The following is an 18,989-nucleotide window of genomic DNA, read 5'->3' as shown; positions in this document are numbered from 1 at the left end:
CGCCGTGTGTTCCTCATACACCGCTGACTCCCTCCAGCGACTTTCCCGTAAAACAGTACCTAACCTCATGCAGCCGAGAGCGGACAGGACAGAAGCAGGTGCCCGGCTCGGCTGCCCCATGACCCGCTTCCCAGACAGACCTCCGTCCTGTTACCCCACGTGCTGGGAACAGCAGTTCATGAGCCGCTGCTGCTTCCTCTAGATCAGCCAGCAGAGGCACATTTCCTGCGGCACAGAAGGGCTGGAGAAGGAAATGTTGTCAGGTAGACACAGTGCCTTCTGCTGTTGGCGGCTTGGAAGCAGCAGAGAAGAAAAGACAGCAGGACATAAGCACGCATGACACCCTGGTTGCAGAGTCCCAGCCTCATCCCACCGCCCAAGCTCCACGGTCTTCACTGAGACAGGAGGTTCCAGGGGCCCTGACCACTGGAGAAGTGTGACCCAGGTTTTTAAGCACAACACAGAAGGTCTACTCCCCTAAAAAAGCAACCTGAGTATCACAAGAGATGACAAATTTGGGCTGAAAAATGAAGCTCTCCCTTGGAGAACGGGAGGGGCCGAAGGGCTCACTCCACCCGACTGAGAGGTGTGAGTGTGGTGGTCAGTTCAGTCCAGTTCCGCTTAGTCGCTCAGTCGTGTCCGACTCTTTATGACCCCATGGACCGCAGCATGCCAGGCCTCCCTGTCCATCACCAACTCCCCCAGAGTCCACCCAAACCCATATCCATTGAGTAGGTGATGCCATCCAACCATCTCATCCTGTCTTCCCCTTCTCCTCCTACCCTCAATCTTTCCCAGCATCAGGGTCTTTCAAACGAGTCAGCTCTTTGCATCAGGTGGCCAAAGTATTGGAGTTTCAGCTTCAACATCAGTCCCTCCAATGAACACCCAGGACTGGTCTCCTTTAGGATGGACTGGTTGGATCTCCTTGCAGTCCAAGGGACTCTCAAGAGTCTTCTCCAACACCACAGTTCAAAAGCATCAGTTATTCAGCACTCAGCCTTCATTCTCGGGGGTGCGATTCTAAAATCATTCAGTGGTTGGGGTGTTCTGGTTGCCAAGTAATCTCTACAGCAGGGCCTCAGGGACCAGCTGACATCAGCCTAAGAAGCGACAGGCTGGTGCCTGGACCCCGTGAGACGACATGTCACCGAGACTCGGGCCCGAGAGCATCCGGTGCTCCTGGCCCAGGAGGCCACGGGCACTGTGCCCACGCACGCGTAGGAGCGATGCTTTGTGTGCGACGCTAATTCTAAGACAAACGGCGCCGGGAAAACACAGGGAGAAGAGACAGCTGCCGTGGGTGCACCGTGAGCGGGGTAATTGTGCTCGAAGGCAGGGATTTTTTTAAGATCACAAAAACAAATCCTGGAACGGGGGTAAATGACATTCGACAAAATAGCATGATGTGCGTCCAAACCGGTTCGGTCCCCCCTGCCCCGCCCCGCCGATAACCCCTGAAAGATCCCTTGTGTGCACCACGAGAGCCTGGTGGGTGGGCTGTATTTTCATTTTATTTTATTTGCCCAATAAGCACCCACTAGTCTCATGCTGGAGAAGCACAGTGAATGGAGTGAGAGGGGAGCTTTGGTCCATAAGATGTTGAGGTCTGGTGGCGAGGCAGGCTCCTCCAACCCCGCCCCCCCCCACAGTGAGTGGGGTGCGGGGAAGAACGTCCTGCCTTGGAGGAGGGCAGGGATGACCTCCAGCTTTCCCTGCTCCCACCATCAGGACGCAGGCATCCTTGTCCTGTGGGTCCAGCAGGATCAGCTTCCCGTGGCTGCTGGGACACGTGACTACAAACTCGGTGGCTTAAAATAACAGAGATTTATTCCCACAGGTCTGGAGGCCAATGTCAGAATCACCGGGATAAAACCAAGGTGTTGGAAACCTGCTGTACAGCAGAGGGAACTCTGCTCCACGCTGTGTGCCAGCCTGGATGGGAGGGAGTTTGGGGGAGAATGGACACATATATATGGATGGCTGAGTCCCTGCACTGTGCATCTGAAGCATCACATTGTTAATCAGCCAAATCTCAATACAGAACGGTTTTGGTGTTAAAGAAATAAAACTAAAATTGGAAAAAAAAAAAAAACAAACTCAAGGTGCTGGCAGGACCACGTTCTGGCCGGAGGCTCCAGGGAAGAAGCTGCCCCTGCGTCTCGCAGCCTCACCAGGCTGGCGGCCACGTCGCTCCGGCCTCTGCTCAGCCCCCAGGCCGCCCCTCCTGTGTGTCAGAGCCCCCACCACACCTCTCTCATCAGGACGCTGGTGACGGGACTGAGGGTCCACCTGGTGTTAACCGGGAACGTCCGCCCTCCTCTGGATTCGTCCCTTCAGCACGTCGGCCAAGACCCTTGGGTCAAACAAGATGACTCTCAGAGCCCCCGGGGCTCGGCCCTCACTGCCCCAAATGGGCCTCCCCGCGCGGGCCAGGAGGACGCCATGTCCCCAAGGCCTGTCCCTGCCGCGCCTTTAGCTCCTCTGACGATGCTGCGAGAGGAGGAGCCGTGTCTTAGGGGAGGGGGTTTGGCTCCAGGAGCCAGGACTCCCACAAACGCAGCCGGTGGGGGACGCGGGCTGCTTCTGGAACAGGAGGGTTCACCCAGCATCCCTGGCACGAGACGCTGAGGGGGCGGCCAAGCTGTCTAGCAGTGGGCGCGGCGCCCGGGGTGGGGCGGTTCTGAGTCAAGCCTCTCCAGCCATCAGAGAGACGAGCCCTGGCCAGCATGGGGGTCGCGGGAGGGGTCGACGGGCAAGCTCGGGCCCGGGAAAGGTCAGAACCAGCCAGGTCCCAGGCCGGCGGGCGGCTCAGGTCACCTGGTAGGCAGGGCCCGGGCTGCCTTGACTGGCACCAGGGCCGGGCACAGAGGGCAAAGCGCCCGGGTCCCCTCCCAGCGCCCACAGGTGTCCACACTGCCGGGCGACAGGGCCCCTGAGGGCGCTCTGGGCAGAGTCCTCCTCCTCTTTTAAGCCATGAACTCCTGGAGCACTGGCCTACGGTTTCTATGACAACCTTTGGGCGCCTGCAGGCCCCGGGCTGTGTGCCTTCAGCGCCTGGCTCTCAAGGACGGAGGGACCCTCCTTTCTCCACGCCCTTCAGGACCAGTGTCTACACAGGAGGGAGCATCCCCCTGCAGGTGGGCAGGGGTCTAGGGCGGCCCCCGCGATAGGCAGTGAGGACTGGCCAGGGCAGCTCCTAGATGGGAGGCCTTTGAGGGGAGGGCTGCCCACTGGGCCCCCAGTTCTCCATGAGCATGTGGGCACCCCAAGGGGCCAAGCTCGATCTGGCGGAAGGAGCGATGGAGCCAGAGGTGGTGGGGAGCCGAGGATGGGGGCTCACAGGCCTGGTCACCAGTAGGTGACCGAGGAGACGCTTTAGAACAGAGAGAATTTCTGAGGCTTGAGTGACATTATGTCTTGGAGGCACCCAACCTAGAAACGAGGGCAACAGCCTGTGTGCTCTGCTACTGAAACGTTCTGTCTTGGTTCTGGGGATGCTCCACGCCCGGTTCCACACGCACCCAGGGATGCGGCCTGGCCCCGATGGGCTGATTACTGAACGTGTCAAACAGTTAACCACACCCTACACAGCGTGCTCGGTACTTGCCTGGTCCCAACACTCAGCCCCCACCGGGGAGCCCCCGCTCTGATGCTGATGACTGAATCCCTGCTGCCGAATGCAGCTCATGACACAAGCTTGGGAGCTGCATCCTGACCCCTGAACCTCCACGCCCCTCCACCTATCTGGCACCCTGTCCCGTCCTTGGCCAGCGGGGACCTGCCCCTTCCCCAGCCCTCCCGGGGCTTCAGCCTGGACCTTGGTGCCAGACCCATCGTCTCCAACCTCCCCTCCGCGCTTGCCTGGCCCACTGGAGCTTCAAGTCTAGAGACTCAGAGCAACTTGAGAGCAGGGGCAGCTCCAGGCCCCACCTGGTGGGGCGTCTCCCCGCACCTGGTCCAGACCTATGAGAGATCCAGAGATTCTCTGGGCTGAGACGCTACAGCTGACTGGAGAGGTGGTGAACACCGTGTCTCCAGCTGCAGTTCATAAAGCGTCCATTCGGAGGGACTCTCGGACAAGGAAAAGCCTCACAGGCATTCTCAGTGGAGAATAAAGTCGGGTCCAGAGCAGGCGGTATGTTTTGGAAAATGTTAACTGCTCAGAAGGAAGGGTCACTGGGCCCACAGAGGTTTAAAGGACACGACGCGGCCCCAGCTTTCAGGGGAAACAAGCCGGAAAGGACCCCTCTCACTTGGGGAAGGGAAGTCCCATACGGAACTCCTCTGGATTTCGGGAATAAAATGCAAGGCGGCATTGGCCACAGGAGCGATTTTGACTGAGTAACGATGGACCAGGACTCGGAGAACAGCCTGGGCCCCTGGCGCTGTCTCTCTGCTCCATCTGATCTGATTGCACGTGTTGTCTGCTTGCACTGTCTGTATTGAAACCTCCAGAATTCTGGATTTGATCTGCTCCATGTCCTGTGGCTCAGTGGTAAAAGAACCCGCCTGCAAGGCAGGAGCCACAGGATACCTGGGTTTGATCTCTGGGTTGGAAAGATCTCTTGGAGGAAGAAATGGCAACCCACTCCAGTATTCTTGCCTCAGAATCCTATGGACAGAGGATCCTGGTGGGCTACCATCCATGGACTTGCAAAGAGTCGGACACAACTGAAGCCACTTAGTCACATGCACATGTTAAGAATATGTGGCCCATACATTTCATCATCTTTGCTTCCTTTATGGCCAAAGACACAGGTGAGGAATGTAAGCAAGAGGAACGTCCACCTGCTCAGCACCCCCCCGCCCCACCCCAGAGCTGGGGCCGATTCACTTAACGCTCTGTCTCGCTGGCGAGGCCCATGCTTTGATGATAAGAATGTAATTTCTGTCCCAGGAAATCCAGTGCCATCCACAGACCAGAAAAAACCCGAGTCAGCAACTCTACCACCAAAATCCCATGAACGAATGAAAGAGAACTTACGAGAATTTGGTCTGAGATGAGAAAAGGCAACTTTTGGTCCTTGAACAAGAATCATAAATGTTTCACTACTTTTTCTCTTCCAGTTAGTGGAAAATAACAATTTTTATTAAACTTCTATGACCTTAAAGTTGCAAGAGGAAATGGAATCTGGTTGTTGGAGAAATGATATTTTCCAGGTTATGGGAGCCCAGATGATTCTGTATAAACAACAAGAAACTCTTAAGAAAGACTTCTTTTTCTTATTATGAGAGGAATGGATATACTCGTCATTCAAAAACTAAAACACATAAAAGCATTAAGAAGAAAAGGAAAACCACCTAAGCTCCTGCTGTAAGAGAACTGCTCTTACCACCGGGCTCTTTGCTCTGCGCTTATCTGCACCGAAACATTTATTCTTATAGAGTCTATGTCTAGGAACAGAGGAGCTTTTTGTTGGTTTTGTTCCGGTTTTTAAATTTCTTTTGGCCACACCACATGGCTTATAGGATCTTAGTTCCCTGACTGGGGATTGAACCTGGGCCCTCGGCAGAGAAAGCACGGAGTCCTACCCGCGGGACGGCCAGGGAACTCCCTAAGAACACAGCGTAGGAACCCGCCTTTATGACACAACAAGGTATGTTTTGAAAGCATTTTGAAAGGCTCTCGTCCCATTTTTTAGCTATCTCATGATCTAGTTTATCCATTCCCTGTCTCAGCCATCTATGTAGATTAAAATTCTTCCCCTTTGTGTAATCACATGGCAACGGGTCATCTTCCCGTGTCAACATCCATCTGAAATTCTGTTTTGCCTCAGGATACACATTATTATTAGAAGTGGACCGGAGCGGGTAAAATCATTCACGACTCTGATGTGCATTGCCAAATAACTCCCCCAGAAGTCATATCAAAGTTTTATGAAGGGTGTGGGGATAAAACTTAAAAATAACCTTGTATTTGTGGCTTCCTTGATTATTTTTGAGGCTTAACTATTTCCCCCCTGCTATGTTAGTGTTTCTTTTTCTTTGATTTCGTCCTTGTCCAAGTTCCCTATAGGGTGGTAAAGCATTTTCCTACCAGGTCACAAGAGCTCTTTAGATGTACTGCTGCTACTGCTAAGTCGCTTCAGTCGTGTCCGACTCTGTGCGACCTCACAGAGGGCAGCCCACCAGGCTCCCCCGTCCCTGGGATTCTCCAGGCAAGAACACTGGAGTGGGTTGTCATTTCCTCTTCCAATGCATGAAAGTGACAAGTGAAAGTGAAGTCGCTCAGTCGTGTCTGACTCTTAGCGACCCCATGGACTGCATCCTACGAGGCTCCTCCAACCATGGGATTTGCCAGGCAAGAGTGCTGGAGTGGGGTGCCACTGCCTTCTCCCTCTTTAGATGTAAAGGAACGACAAAGGCCCTTTGTCTCGTATGCTGCAAACTTCATTTAGATTTCACTCCCCATGCTTCCAGCAACACAGCAGCTCAAGTCTTTATACAGCTAAGTCTGTCAAGCATTTCCTTTTTTACTTCTTCTATTTCTTTTACATTCAGAAAATCCTTGCCTTTCCCGAGATTAGCCAAATATTCACTTAAGTTTTCTTCAATTATTCTGTCTTTTTTTTTTTTAATATATTTAACTTTTAAATCCATTGGAAATTTATTTTGGTATACAGTGTGAGTTTTCCTTATTTTTTTCTTCCAAATGTTTAGACAACTCTCTGAACAACATTCTGAAATGAGCCATCTTTTCTCCATTCAGTCACGTGGCTTCTGCTCTGTTGATCAGAGGCCGTTTCTCTTGTCATATTCGACTCTGCTAATTCTTGCAAAAAGCCTGTACTTTTTTTTTTTTTTTTTTGCCATGTGGCGTCTAGTTCCCTGACCAGGGATTGAACCAGAGCCCCCTGCACTGGGAGCCCAGAGTCGTAACCACTGGGCTGCCAGAGGAGCCCATGCCTGCACTTAACCTGTTGTGACACAGCCTTGGGCATCTAGGGGCACGGTGTCCTGACTGAGGGCGAGTCCTCTTCAGCTGCCCTTTTCCTGTTCACCGGGTAAACTTCCGTCCCTTCTTGTTCTCAGTGTTCACGGTTACTCAGAGCAACAAGGTGATGGCCCAGAGAGGAACTCGATGAGAGCCAGAACTTGGTCTGGGGACCCGGCTCCTCGAAAGGAGGGGTCAAGCCTGAGTCACTGGGTTGGGGGGCACGGAAGGCAGCCCCCCGCCCCTTCCCCAGCCACCCCCTCCATCTGATGACTTCCCCTCCATCTGGGCTGAAAATAGACTGAGCTGAGCTGAAAATAACCAAGGAGATTAAATTAAATTAAGTCGGGCCTGGCTCCCAGGCAGCTGCTAATAAAACCATAAGCAGCCACATCAGCGCGGCAGAGATGGAGGTGTTTACTGCTCCTCTCTCTCTTCACCCGGAAGCAGCTGAACCCTCGAGAGACCAGGCCCAGTGAAACCAGCCTCCTCGCCGTCACCTTTACCCAAGGCTTTGAGCAGGATTTGCTCTTGCTGGCTCGTCCGGGGAAGCCCTGTGTTCAGGAGGCCTTTGCAGGGCTCCCCGATCAGGAATTCAATGCTGAGCATCACCCATGACGCCTGCTTGGCCAGCATCGGTCCTGCACGTGCCAGCAGGAGAGGGCCCTGCCGTCCACAGGGTGGTCCCGTCACCGGAGGGATCAGCGATGCACCCACACAGTCCTGGTCCCTAGAAGTGGTCTCAAAATGATGCTCTCAGGGACGTGTCCCTCAGGGGCTACTGGGGGGCTCAGGTCAGTATTTGTTTCTGGAACACAAGAGCCTTAGGAGACAAAGGCCTTAGTAACAAGCCATCTCCCCGAGGCCCTTCCATCTGTGCTACCACCACGGTCTTTAATCTGAGAATATGAAGCTGAAGATAAACATTAGCTAGACTGCCCAGGTCAGGGGTATGAGCTTTTCAGCTGTCAGACCCTCCGGTCGTCTCCGCCACAGTTGAAAAAACAAACCTCGATGCTCTCACTACCTTTGGGATCATTCTCCAACTGAGCCCATCTGTCAACACTTTGGAACTTCCCAAGGCGACCACATGCATCGAGCCTACTTGAGGCTAAATTAATTCCGAAAAAAAGGCAAGACTAGGGGCCAAGGATCTTGGATGAAAAACTTTTAATCCGGCAAAATAATCAAGCTCTTCATACACCCCTGAGCCATGGCGCCTCTACCACCACCATCTTGGCACAGCAGTGAGGTAGGCGGAGGTTAAATGGGAGGGAGGCCAGAGAGGCAGCGCCCTCAGTCCAGAGATGCAGGCGGGAAGGGTCTGCGCCCCATGGGGCTCTAGGAGGCGGGCATCTGGGGTCTAAGGGCTCGGAGAGGGCCAGGTGAGGGCACCTGCTGCCCGAGGGAAGTTGCCACGGTTTACATACCAAGCAGGAGACATGTTATTTTCCTGACCGTGGGGGGAGCCTGATGGGCTGACTCGCAGGGAAAATGTACCTTGTTTTTCTTTCCTCGGCTGGAGGGAAGCCAGGTAGCTTGGTATTTCTCAGAGAGAAGCTAAGACTCGGAGGCATTATTAGCGCGTCCCCAGCTGTTCGCTCTCGCAGCTGGAACTCTTCCTGAAAGCAAAGCCGTGGGGGTGAGAGGGGCAGAGCTGCCAGGACCCAGAGAGCCGCTCGGCCTCCAGACCGTGCTGCCAAGCAGCCCACAGTGCGGGCGAGGGAGCTCCATCTGGGTCTCCAGCCCCAAGCACAGGTCTCTATGCTTCCTGGGCCACTCGTCCTACATCCTGAGGGGGCCCATTCAGAGGGTACCAGCGTCACAGGATCTCCTGTCCATCAGGACTGCGGACACACCGCCCGGAGCGCTGCTCTACGGCTTCCGAATAAAAGGGGTGAATAACGTCTGGGCTGGCGGGGTTGGACAAACACGGCTGAGTCCAGACATTTTCTTTATCCTTGCCTGTCCCTGGAGACCAGCCAGGCTGGGAATACGTTCATCTGTTCCAAAGGGACTTGTGAGTCATGAACAAGTTTCAAACCGAAGCCTAGACATCGTCTCTGCTCTTCAGTGATTTCACACACAGGCAACAAAGTCAAAGGAAAAGGCCTCAAAGCCGAAGACCCTGTTCTCACCCCCATCCCACCCCTGACCACCTTTCTGCACGACCCTGGCTGATGAAGTGTGGCGTTCTGTTTGCTCAGCATCAGCCCTGTTCCCGCACACATCGACTGCCCTCCGATAAGCCCCGCCCGGCAGCCAGGGTCCAGGGCGCAGAGGGGGCGCTTAACCCAACACGAGCCAACACAGCCTTCCCTGGGGCCACGGATTCACACCTGACGCTGCAGGAGAGACGGAGCTGTCAGAGGCAGACGTGGGCCGTGCTTCCCGCAGAGCGGAGGCAGCCTAGCTTGCCGTGAAAAAGACAAAAGCAGCAGCTGGAGAAGGACAGGTGAGCAGGGCCCGCCCCTACCTCCGGCGTCCCCGGGGCCCCAGGGCGCCCCCGCCCACGAGCTACGCAAGAGACCCAATTTCTCGGGGGGAATCTCTCCTTTCTAAGAGTGGGTTGGAATTGAGTTTTGTCCTTCACAACCCAAAACCCGACCGAATAGTCCCACTCCCTCTCTAAGCCTTGGTTTTTATAGACATAACATAAAAGGCTGGACCACAGCCGTGCCTTTCAAACTCTGCTCCTCGGAGCCTCTGCCTGGGCCATGGGGGTGGATGGGGGCCCTCCTCTCCTTTGACCCAAGCACTTCTGTTAGTGGGAACGTCCACCACGGCAAACAAGACGTCCCTTGAAGGCATCTGCTGTTCAGACTTGGCTGAAACTGTTCCTGCTGTTGTTCAGCCACTAGGTCGGATCCAATACTTTGCAACCCCGGGGACTGCAGCACACCAGGCTTCCCAGGCCTTCACTATCTCCTTGAGCTTGCTCACACTCACGTCTGTTGAGTCAGTGATGCCATCCAACCATCCCATTCTCTGTCTTCCCCTTCGCCTCCCGCCCTCAATCTTTCCCAGCATCAGGGTCTTTACCAGTGAGTCAGCTCTTTGTATCAGATCACTTTTATGATCCTATAAACATAAGTTCCTGTATCCTTCCTTAATGGAGTGTTACTCATTTGATGTATGCCAAGGAATTTTTCTTTTTTCAAAAATAAACTGGCATCCTTCAGGAGCTTGAGGTTCTGAGCGTCATCAAGGGTCCCTGTCTCTCGGGGCGGGGGCTGAGAGGGCGTCTGGGGTCGGGCGGGATGGTGGCGTGTGAGTGGGAGGTCGTGAGGCTGCACAGGGCTGACAGGAACCCACCAGCACATGCTCCCTCTGGGCTTCTGGGCTCCTCTGCGTGTGATCGCCCAGACCACCCATGAGATGTGAGGGACAGCCAAAACAATCCCCGTGTCCTGCAGCCCTAGTCCCAGCCGTGGACGCCCAGCTGCAGAGAGACTTCCCCAAGGGGAAGAGCTGCCAGTGGGCGAGTTTTCCAGAACAAGAGACCCCCGACCCCCCCACCCCCACCCCACCCCGGCTGTTGAGCAAAGCCTGCATTTCCTTCCATGACATCCCCGGCCCAGCAGGTCTAAGCTGGCAAACCCACACTTCCTCTCCATGACTTTCCCCACAGCAGCCCACCTCGAAAACTTTTATAGGAACTTTGCCTTGCATCTGTTCTCACTTCATTATTATGGGGAAAGAATGCCTGCTTTGATTTTAAAAGGGACCCTGACTGTCTTTAATTAACCACAAACCCTGCGCTAATTACCCAGGAGGGTGGGTGGCAGCTACAGGGGCTGTTCTCCTCGGGAAGGCGGGTCCCCGGGTGCCTGGGAGCGAGCTTCCCGCAGGTGGCCCTGCCCCTCGCTATTCTACTAGGATGTTTTAGGACAGCCCCAGGAGCCAAATCTCGGCCTTCTCAGGAAATCTGTGTTCTTTCACAGCGGAGGGAGGTGCCTGGAAGTTGAGCTGAACACACTCAGGTTTCTCAGCCCCATTTTGATGCCGATGCCTGGAGCACGCGCACACCACTGGCTGCAGAGTCCATCACACGTGGGGAAACGTGGGCTCATCAGAATAGGCTAAGATTGGACCAAAGACAGGATCTGCTTCTCGAGCTTCTTGGTGGAGCATTCCCACCACCCACTCATGAAGATTCACTGAATCAAGAGAGGAGAAGTCTCCACATTTGGGGACATTTCCAGAGGGGAGCCAAATGACTCCTCAGTACGGGGTACTGAATTTTCCCAACCTTCCGGTGCAGAACCAGAAGGGACATTCCTCTCCCATCCTGATCCTCATAACATCTCTGCCCATTAAAGAGTTAAAAGAACGTTTCAGTGGAAGTGATTAAAACGACATCACTTTCAAGCCTCTAAGAGACTCCTCACTTGGCTAAGGCATTTATTTTCTAGAAGATGATCAAGTTGCTCGCAATAATTTCATGGCAATTAATCTTGTGCTTAAATGATAATCCTATAATTAAAAGCAATTAAAATCCGGCACAAGAATGATCGGCTCAGTCAGGGTCAACGTCCCCTGTATGCTACAGGGCTGGCCTTGAAAGAGGCCCCACAAATAATTTGTTTCTCCTCTTCCTGGGGACGCAGGCGTTCAAAGCCCATCTTTAAAAATGCTTCTTTGTGGCAGGAGTCACTGAAGTCAAAGCGGAAGGAGGGCTGAGGCTCCTACAAAGAATTCTATAAAGGGACTGGAGGTCGTGTCGAGCAGGAGAAAGAAGCCGTGTCACTCTGAGCTTGGAGACTGGGGTGTTTACAACAGAGGCAAACGGTGCCTTAAGGAAATGACACTGGCGACCCTTGCCCCAGCCTGGCCGTGGTGCTGCCCACAAGCACCCAGAGTGCTCAGCGTGGAAAGCTGGGTCTGCGTCACTGCCCACAGAGCCCTGCAGGAGTGACCGTCCACAGGAAGCACCCAGCAGCCGGTGGACACTGGATGGTTAGCTCTGCCACTGTGGGAGGTCAGGACGAGGACCACGGTCAGGCTGTAAGCAATGACGCGTCTCTTGGAGAAGATGCGACCACTTCTTGGTGGATGTATGTTTCTCTGAAGGATCCCAGAAGTCACGTGGCTTTATGAAATAGGCTAAAATGGGATCCCTTCTGTGTGATTCAGACGGAAGGCTAAGATGGCAAGACTCGCTCAGATTTGGGATGCAGGAGCACAGTGTAACGCTGAGTCCTCTCTGGGACTTGCCTGCTGGTTCAGGGATAAAGAAGCCATCTTCCAATGCAGGGGCTGTGGTTGGGGAACTCAGCTCTCTTGGGCCGCAGGGCAGCTAAGGCCACAACAGAGAAGCCTGTGCACCACAGCGGAGACCCAGCACAACCAGAGAAGAGCAGAGTCGTTCTTCTCAATGCTGTGCCCACTGGGACCTTCCATCACCATCAGCATTTACTCAACACATCTCAGGCACAGATTCAAGGCATTGGGAACGGGAGATAAGATGCCATCTCTGACCTCAAAGGGCTAATGGTCTGGCCGGGGGAGATGAGCACATAAGTAGTAATAAACGCACAGCCACGTGGCAGATGGTGTCAAGGGCGTGAGGAGAAAGCAGCCCATCTTAGGCAGAGCATGAAGCGTTCGGAGGGGCCTCACAGAGACAACCGCGCGGAGTGTGGGTGATGCTCCTGACGGAGCGGGGTGCACTGCCCCACCTGTGTGGGCTCAGTCCTGGAACTCTCTGTGACCCTGTGGACTGTAGCCTGCCAGGCCCCTCTGTCCACGGGGTTTCCCAGAAAACTGGAGTGGTTGCCATCTCCTCCTCCAGCGGATCTTCCCGGTCCAGGGATGGAACCCACGTCTCTAGAGTGCCCTGCACTGGCGGGCGGGTTCTTTACGACTGAGCCACTTGGAGCAGCCCATGAACAGCACAACAGAGGTGAGCGGGTGGAACCAGCCTGCCCCTGGGAAGGGCACAGAGCTCTTCTCCTCAGTGAGAACTCTGAGTGTCAGGGGTGGCGGGGGCGGAAGGGACATGCCTGGGGAGGGGAGCTACCAGCTGCCGACGGGGTCACACAGGCGTGGGCACCGGGACGTGGGAATGTCCAGTCGGGGAAGAACAGAGGATAAAGGAGTCACTGAAAAGATGCCGGCCGTCTCCCGGAAGCAACGCGTCTGAACCGGCCAACATGCGAGCATCTTCCGGACACGCAGGCCGAGGTGTTTTCAGCTTCAAGGCCGTTCCCGTCTGCCTTCGCAGAGGGGCGCTAGACGTCAAGCACTGGCCCAGCCTGAGGTGGGTTCTTCCAAGATTGAGACTCACTCGAGAACACGTCAGCATCCTCTCAACCAACACGAAAACTGATCAAGTTCGCCCTCGATGCTAAAACCATCGGTGAAAGGCTGCTGGTCTCCAAACACAACACCCAGATGCCTTGTTTATCGCAAATGTTGAGAGTTACTGAGAAGTGGAGGGATCTGATGGGAACACGGAAACTGGGTGATCAAAGGTGTTATAGCTCACTGATGACGGTCAATCTGGACGCACCCGAATAAGCAGCTGCCTGAGCCTGCCCTCCGCAGCCCAAACCAGGACCAGCACACGGGCTCTGTCCCCTCCTGCGCCCCTGAGCTGCATTTAATCCCACAGCCAAGCTTTTATTTAAGAGAAATGACCTCCAGCTAATGCCTTTTCCTTTCAGCAAGCGGCTGGGTGCAGCTCCTCCCCGCTGGCAGCCCCAGACGGCAGTCCCACCGCACAGGCCTTCCGGGCGCTGTGGAAAGCTCCCGCACAGAGCCTCCAGGCGACAGAGGGGCTGCCCACCCGTCCCCGCCCCCGGCATCCACAAAAATTCAAGGGTCACCGTGAACCTCGGGGTCACCCCTGGAGTTCAGGGGAGGAGACTGATGCTCTGTCCTTGTGAAAAAACGAGCCACTCGGACCGTAAACGTTCCTGTTTGAGAAAGAAGCATTTAACTCGGAGCTCTTGATCTGTGACGCCTAAGACCCGGGCACGCGAAATGGTAGTGACTGTAGCCCTAAGTCCATGAATACAGAAAATAATTCCCCTCAAGGCCGAGCACGTTGGACTCCCTGACACCTGGGCCGGGGTCGAGCCCTGCACACCCTGAGCCAATCACAGCCCGCATCCTCACGTGGCAGCCTCTCCCACCTGTCCTCCCGGGGCCTCTAGGAAGCCACCTGTAGCTTCCTGGGAGCGGGGGAGGGGCCGCCCTAAGGGCCTCTGTGCTTACAGGCACGTCCCTTTCATTCTCTTCCTTGCCTTAATGCACCCCCCCAAGACCACACACCCCACGATAAGCTCTACATCCTCCTCATCTCAGCATCCCCGGGGGCCTGGAAGAGAGCCTGACGCCGGCTCATAAACGGGTGACAGACGGTGGATCAGAGTGATTATTACGCAAAGCTGAGTCTCGCTGCTCCGACTGCCCCGACCGCCCCATTAAAAGGTGGAAGGACACAGAGCGTATGTAGAATGTTGTTATTTAAATCAACAACCTGATGGCAGGTCCCCACACAGTTCTAGAAGGTTCTTGGAGGATGCAACCTTGCAGCCGCCAGCAGCCTCACATTCTCACGCTTGCAGGAAGCTCTCCCCCTCCCCTGGAGCCCGATTAGAACCTCCATCTCCACGCGGAACTAACAAACGAAGTATCTGAGAAAATCAGACTCTTCTGCAGGACAGTCTATTCGGGGAGATGTGTTCCTGAAACAGCTGTAAAGCCTGCGATGTTTTTTCCATTTATTTACAACATTAAATTGAAAATTCGTCCCCATGAGGGATTTGTTTTTTCTTTACCACTCCTCCAAACCAAATAAAAAGCACAAAGGAATGTAGGAAACCTATTAAAATCACATATTAAAAGAAAAAAATGACACTGTTCAGATAACATCGCACCACTGCCCAAAGGCAAGAAGTAAAAATACACCAGGAAGTGGACGCCTTTCCCATAAATACTGCACCAATCTCTAAAGGACCCTGATCTCTGATTTCCAAAGGGCAATTTCCATCCCACTAGTCCCTTGGGAGTTTCTATTTTACTTTGGGAATGATTTTCAAACTGGGTGAGTCTGCACAGGTCAAATGGAGCTAATCTAATCATTAACACGAGTGCTTACGGTCTAAGAACATGGCCCCAGAAGCCACCCGTGTGTGCACCATGAGCTCGGCTCGTCGTGGGTCATCGCTGATATCTGTGTTCTCACTGTGTGTGTGCTGTGTGTGCGTGCTCAGTCGTGTCTGACCCTTTGCGACCCCACGGACTGCAGCACACCAGGCTTCCCTGTCCTTCACCATCTCCCGAAGTTTGCTCAAACTCATGTCCATTGAGTCGATGATGCCATCCAACCATCTCATCCTCTGTTGTCCCCTTCCCCTCCTGCCTTCAATCTTTCCCAGCATCAGGGTCTTTTCCAATGAGTCAGCTCTTCATATCAGGTGACCAAAGAACTGGAGCTTCAGCTTCAGCATCAGTCCTTCCAATGAATATTTAAGGTTGACTTCCTTTAGGATGGACTGGTTGGATCTCCTTGCAGTCCAAGGGACTCTCAAGAGTCTTCTCCAACACCACAGTTTAAAAACATCAATTTTTCAGTGCTCAGTCTTCTTGATGGTCCAGCTCTCACATCCATACATGACCCCTGGAAAAGCCAAGGCTGGCTAATCCCGTCACCTCCCCTCGCCCGCTCCTGCGCTCTTCCCTCTGGCCTCTCAAACACCCCCGTCCTTCGGCCTCCTCCAGGGACGTCAGTCCCACGTTTAGAGCTTCCATTGCCTCAGAGAACCTGCGGGGTGCTGATGTGGGTTGAGCAAACATTCATGGCTTGCTGTTTATCCCAAAGAGACTCTTTAATTGACGAGAGACGTGGGAGGGCCTCGGCCTTTGGGTTCGGGAGTCAGACCTGGGCTCAGGCTCCAGCACCGCCACTTCCCGCCTCGTCCTGCGGCTTCCTGCCCCTCTGAGCTCAGAGAACAGAGCTCGGTGGCTCCGTGCTGTGGGTGTCCGTGAAGCGGGGGCTGTAAGGCTCAGCATGGAGAAAGACCCAGTCCTGTGGACAGTGGGCACCCAGGCAGGACGCAGGACGCAGCTGAGTGAGACCGCCTGTCACGACCGTGGGGCCTGATCTGCTGGGTGGGGGGGGTCCGGGCAGGTGAGGCGAGAGGCGGGCACCCCGGAAGCGGCCCGTCTGGGCGGCTTCTGTCCTGGACGGGAAGCCGGACCGCTTCTCTTGGCTCTCGTTTTCTTACTGGCGTGTAGCTGCTTACGGCGTTGTGCTGGTCTCCGCCGTACAACAACGTGAGCCCGTTGTCGGAGCACATCTACCCCCGCCCTCCTGGGCGTCCCTCCACCCGCGTCCTGCCCCTACCTAACCCTATGCAGAGCACCGCGCCGAGCTCCCCGTGCGTACAGCAGCTCCCCGCTGGCGGGCTATCTTGCACGTGGCGATGTGTGTGCTTCAGGGCTACTCTCGCCCTTCGCCCCACCCTCTCCTCCCCCCGCTGCGCCCACAACTCTCGCCGCTATGTCTGTGTGCCTAGTCCTACCTTACAAATAGGTCCCTCAACACCATTTTTCCAGGTTTCATACACGTATGTGTTATACACAATATCTGATTTCACTCCTTGACTCTTTAAAACATTTCCATTGACTAACCTGTGGTTCACACATTTATCAGGAACTATTAAAAATGTGACGGCTGTGATACTTGGACTCTGGGTTGGGAGCTGCTGGGTGAAGGATGTGGGGAACTCTGTGCTATTTGCTTTTGTGACTTTTTTTTGGTACCGCAAGCGCTGCTAGTCACCATTTATTATTTATACTTCCGTTCTCCTTGAAGCCAGGCTAATTCTGATTCTGAACATCTAAAATTACTTTACAAATTTTAAAGAAATGATTACTAATTAGTTATTTCCCTTAGTTTGGCATTCTATATTTAGGCCTGAATTTCCTGCACACAAATAACTACTGTGTTTTTCAATCAGATTTGCTGTGGACGGAATGTTTGTGCCCCCACGTTTGTACGCCGAGGCCCTGACCCCCTGGGGATGGTGTAGGGACGGGGCCTTGGGGTGACGAGGTCGTGAGGAGCCCTCAGGGTGGGAACGGTGCCCTGAAGGCTGCACAGCACGGCGCCCTCCTCTGCCGCCCGCTGCCCACTCTCAACCTCTTCTCTCTCCCCTGTTCCCTAAGTGAAGACACAGCCAGGAGGCAGCTGCTCCACGCCAGGAAGACGGTTCTGTCCAGAAACGGTCAACAGACACCTTGATCTTGTCTTACCTGTCCTCCAGAACCAAAAGAAATTCAGTCCATGGTATTATTACAGCAGTCTTAGCTAAGATGAGATTCCAATTCTTCCTGGTACCGTCATTAAAATATCTCTACTTCTATCCATTAAACAGGTTTCCATTAAACTGACGATCTGTGTGACTTGGGCAAGTTAAATTCTTTGTGTCTCAGTTTCATCCTCTACAAAGATAATAAATTTCTGCGCAGGTTTAAACAGGTCAATCAGGTAAAGTGCTCATAGGCGCCCCGTGGTGGGAAGCACCGGTCACTGAGCTGCTGCTGCTGTTAGTACTAAGGGCCGCTGAGCTCGTGGTCCTGGAGCTGAGCACTTCTCTGCACGAACCAGCAGACCAATTCTCGAGTGACATGGCCGGACTACAGCCAGAGACGCCACTGGTTGGCTTTCGTGCGTGAAAAGTCTCTGATTCAGCGCGGGTGTCTCCCCCGAGACGATTCCACAGTCAAGTTCAACTCCTGGCGACGACGGTGTGATCAGCCCCCGAGCCCCAGGAGGCTCGCCTTGCTGTCCCCGTGAGCTGGGTCTTTCTCCTGCACCGGGTATTGTGAGCCGCCCCAGTGGGGCCCCGGTGCCACTCCTGAGGCTCGGCGGAGCCAGGCCCCTCGGGCAGCAGCCTGGGAATGATGTGGCCAGTCTAGCGCACACGGCCTGGGGTCTGTGTTCAGAAGCACCAGGACTGGGAGCAACCCATGGCCAGGTGGTCCTGACTGAGGCGGGGCCGAGACCCTCCCGGCTGAGGTCTGCCTGCCCACCTGCGGGGCAGGGGCCACCACAGGGCTTTCAGGACAAAGGACAGGCGCTCTGCCTTACTCCACTCCATCCCTTACCGCTCAGTGCGTCTCCGTTTTATGGTGATTTTCTCTGAAGCGGTATGCTCCCTGCCTCCCTATGTGACTCTGACAATGGAGGAACCTTAGTAGAAGAGAGAGAGAGGTCAGTGAGGGGCTGCAACGGTGTGGACGGGCTCGTGCACCAACCCCCAGGGTCCGCCTGCTCTGCGCCCAGGGGCCCGGCCATCAGTCAGAGTGGGCCCCCCAAACCCCGCAGCATCAGTCCAACCAGAGGGAACGCAGGTGAGAATCGCACCCCCATGCGCAAGGATGCAGGTCAGGAGGTTCTGAGAAAATAAAGCAACTTCTCCGAGACACAGTCACAGGGAGCCCATGTCTGCCGTGGGGACTTTACACACGACCCCATGCTGGTCCTCAGCTGCATGTGGTTCATGTCATGAGGTCACCCAGTGGCAAAGTGAGGGACCCTTCCCTTGCAATGCCTTGAGACCCTCTGATTCTCCCTGAATTCTTATCTGACAGGACAGCACGGGGTAGAAAACTTGATTAGTTTTCAAAGAAAAAATGTGAGCAAGTTCCCCAAAGTAAGCTCTCTCTGGGACAGCCTCCCCCACCCCAACTCTTTCCTTCAACAGACCCTCCGAGTCTTTTATTTTTCTATAAGATCTTCTGTTATTTACAGTAAGAGTCAGTCGGCTTTTCCGTTTCTGTGATAGCCTAGAATTCCTAAATACAAATGGGAACACAGTCTGTGTGCTCATCTCATGAGAGTGGATGTCCTTGTCCAGGAGGAGGGCGTGTCCGTCGGGTGGGACACGGTGGGCCCAGAACAAGGAGGACAGCGGCTTCCACCCTGACTCAGCTCAGTGGGCACCGCAGCAGACACGTCTGGTCACCCTGAGGCCCCGCGGCTGAGCGTGGATTTCGTGGGAGCCCAGAGGAGAAGCCGTGCTGCGACAGTGCCCAC

At 54.5% G+C, this 18,989-nt stretch overlaps 1 protein-coding gene across 3 annotated transcripts in view; it reads right to left on the bottom strand.

Annotated features, from left to right (window-relative positions):
- Nucleotides 1-18,989, bottom strand: part of PRKCA (protein kinase C alpha) — a 303,137-nt gene that overhangs the window by 63,439 nt on the left and 220,709 nt on the right. The gene's annotated exons all lie outside the window — the stretch shown is intronic.

Source organism: Bos indicus, chromosome 19 (assembly GCF_029378745.1).
Source record: "Bos indicus isolate NIAB-ARS_2022 breed Sahiwal x Tharparkar chromosome 19, NIAB-ARS_B.indTharparkar_mat_pri_1.0, whole genome shotgun sequence".
Lineage (NCBI taxonomy): Eukaryota > Metazoa > Chordata > Mammalia > Artiodactyla > Bovidae > Bos > Bos indicus.
The sequence above is the reverse complement of the archived record's forward strand: the minus strand, read 5'-3'. Positions and strand labels throughout refer to the sequence as shown.